The sequence below is a fragment of the Lolium rigidum genome, chromosome 7 (assembly GCF_022539505.1).
Source record: "Lolium rigidum isolate FL_2022 chromosome 7, APGP_CSIRO_Lrig_0.1, whole genome shotgun sequence".
Taxonomy (NCBI): Eukaryota; Viridiplantae; Streptophyta; class Magnoliopsida; order Poales; family Poaceae; genus Lolium; species Lolium rigidum.
In genome coordinates this window covers 273725692-273728669 of record NC_061514.1, presented here as the reverse complement: position 1 = coordinate 273728669, position 2978 = coordinate 273725692, and the positions used below count along the sequence as shown (strand labels likewise).

The following is a 2978-nucleotide window of genomic DNA, read 5'->3' as shown; positions in this document are numbered from 1 at the left end:
AATCATCATCTAGCTGAAAATGGAATTGGTTTCAAGTCAGATTTTACCCAGCCCAATTCATTCCCCCCCTCCCCCTCAGTCCCCTTTCAGTCACCTCCGCTCAGTCCGGCCCAACAAACAATCAGTTCGGTTTTTTCAGGTTTTTTCATTCCTCGCTGTAGCTTCCGGGCCTTACGGATTCGGCCAGGCCTTCAGGCCACTTCTAACAAAACGACATCTCCACGTCACCTTTCTTCTCCTTCTTCCTCCTCACGTAAAGTACCCGCAACACGGTGGCGACGCCGGCCGGGAAAAAAAATCAGAAAAAGAAGGGGGGAAAAGGAGATCTCGAAATATAGAGGGCAAGACCAAAAGAGATCCAAAGAAGACATGGATGGCAACGAAGAAGGGACCTACGTGGACATGGATGCTGCTGGGAAGGCCTTTGGATCTCCTCCCGTCTCAGCACAGTTATGTCTCCACCTCCTCTTCCTCCATCTGGTTTTTTAGTACAACTGTGCTTGTTGATCAACATCATGTACCTGACCAAAACTAGAAACTGAGGGACTTGCTCAAATTGATTCTAGCTTATTACGTTTCCAGCAGCATGTTTCAGAAAAAAATCAGATTATATAGTCTAATTCATCAATTCCACCATTCCTTCTAAGTTAACTGACAAATTACAGACAAACTACTCCACAAAAACTGAGATGACTGAAAACTAGTACATTCATACTATGACCTCACTACTGAATATAGACTGTCAATATAGACTGTCTATATTGACCTCTGTCATTGGATTTCTTCAATTAGATAAAAGTCAAAAGTAATAATATACTAGTAGGAAGATGAAAACTGAAAGTTGAATTATACCTTCAAGTGAGCACCTAGAAACTTAGCAATGTAGTCGGCACCAGTCGTTGTGCATCCAGTGGCCATGCACGGAGTCGTACTTCATCTTGATTTGGCTGTGCATCCCGTGGTCATTTGTTAGGTGACGATCCGCAAAACGAACAGAGACAAAACACCTGATGCATTTTCCCGGAGCAAAAAATGATGTAGTTAGCTTGGACTGTACCTACAACACATGTAATGACGGCCACCAGTACCGAAACCACCACCTGCACCACACATGTGTTGAGAGGCATAAGCTGAGGCTGATATCTAGGATCGGACACGAAAGTACAAGGATAAAAAAGTGGTTAAACTAGCAAACCTTCCGGTAACCATTCTACATGGTCCTCAGCATCTATGTAACCTCCTGAGAGTGCTACTGACCGAGCACCATGTGTGGACCGGCCAGCAAAAAATACCAGCTACGTGAGGTAAATGAGCACCCCATTGCCTGCACTCAAGGCGATCTTCCCAGGTTTCCCCAACTAGAACACCAGTATTCCTGCTTGGCTCGTTTTTTGCAAGAATGGGGCCAAAAATAATCAGGTGCAGTAGTTGCAAAAATCTGACAACAAAGTATAGCAAGCACTGCAGAAAAAAGGAAGTTTATGTTTGTACAGGAAACTGGATTCTTTGCACAACAAATACTGATATAGGAAATGAGAGGCCTAAGCTGAGGCTGAGATAAATCGAGCAAATAAAACTGAAAGACTAAAAAAATTAGACAGAGAAATAGTGAATGACCTGTCACATCGTGCCGCAAGGGGAAGCAACGGCTACACACACACATGCACTGCTCCACCACACGCGCACCCTTGTCCTTGGTCACTATCGCTGGCTCTATCCGCAAAGGTCGTTCTGCATACTTTAAGTGACCACGCGTCTGCACCTTTTCACCGATTGATCTCAACTCAGCTGGCTGGCTGCTCGCTGCACTTCATCATGCCCATTCCCAAAAAACCACGAGACGCACCTGTCACTGGACAGAGAAAAGAAGAAAGTAGTTAGAATATATGAAAACCGAAAACTAATAACTGAAAAATGAAGAATGACACTGCAAAACAAATGGACAGATAAATTCACAAGTCTCTTATCTGTAGATTAACAAGTAATGAGAATAAAAAACCGAGAGACTAAGAGGGACTATTCTAATGAATAATTACTAAATAATGAATAATGAAAGACTGAGGACTGAGATAAATACACCGAAACAGAGATACACTGAAGATAAATACATCTCTGCTTGCCTAGAAAATTATAGCAAATCTAAAAATGAGAGATAGAGAATCCTGAGAATGAGAAACTGAAGAATGAAGAAGGATCTCTCTGAGGATAGAGCAAATAAAGCAACTGACAGGACTGGGCAAATAACAAATATTGACAGACTGAAGAACTAAAGGCTGAAACTAAACTAAGAACTAATGACAGAATTACTAAGATACAGAGGTAATTGAAAAAAGGAGTTTAATCCCTTTTTCAGATGGTGTACATATATGAGAATAAAACATGCTTGGACATAGGAGATGCCCCTGTGCAAGTATAGATGTTGCAGATCACACACATGGGTCCAGTCAAAAGTGAGCCTAGACATTTTTTCATGTATTGACAGGAAATTATGAATTCAGGCTAAAAATTCTCTAAAAACAACCATCTGAAAAACTAACTTAAGAAACGATCAGGCAACTAAAATACTAGAGTGCATATTCTGCATTAAACTCTACCAATAGGGAGCTTTCACATTTGGACAAGGTTAAGATGATAGTTAAAAAGCAGGGAGCCGAACTGAACGACTTCAGTAGGACAAAAGTACAAGGCCATTCATGGGTGCAACCGGTAAAATCATCAGAGTTTCCAGCCGATACACTTACAACCAAAATAACAGGCCTAGGATTAACCTCTCACCTTTGTGTTGTGCTACATCTAACGTACCTGGCCGACAGCACCAGCTCCTCCTGCCTCTTTAATCGAGTCCACCCCTTTAAATGACACTGATCTTAAACTCACACCGAAGAATGACACTGCAAAACAGAGGGACGGAGAATGAGCGATTAAATGAAGAATAAAACTGAGACTAAAAATGAGAAACCTTGGAAAAAAATGACACT

The 2978-nt window shown here is 41.8% G+C and overlaps 1 long non-coding RNA gene across 1 annotated transcript; it reads right to left on the bottom strand.

The window, feature by feature from the left end:
* Nucleotides 1–855: 855 nt before the first annotated feature.
* On the bottom strand, nt 856–1252 carry LOC124674851. The gene is made up of 3 exons (XR_006993085.1): nt 1196–1252; nt 1058–1100; nt 856–947 (listed from the first exon to the last, which is right to left on the bottom strand). It is a non-coding gene; the product is annotated as an uncharacterized LOC124674851 (long non-coding RNA).
* Nucleotides 1253–2978: the final 1726 nt, after the last annotated feature.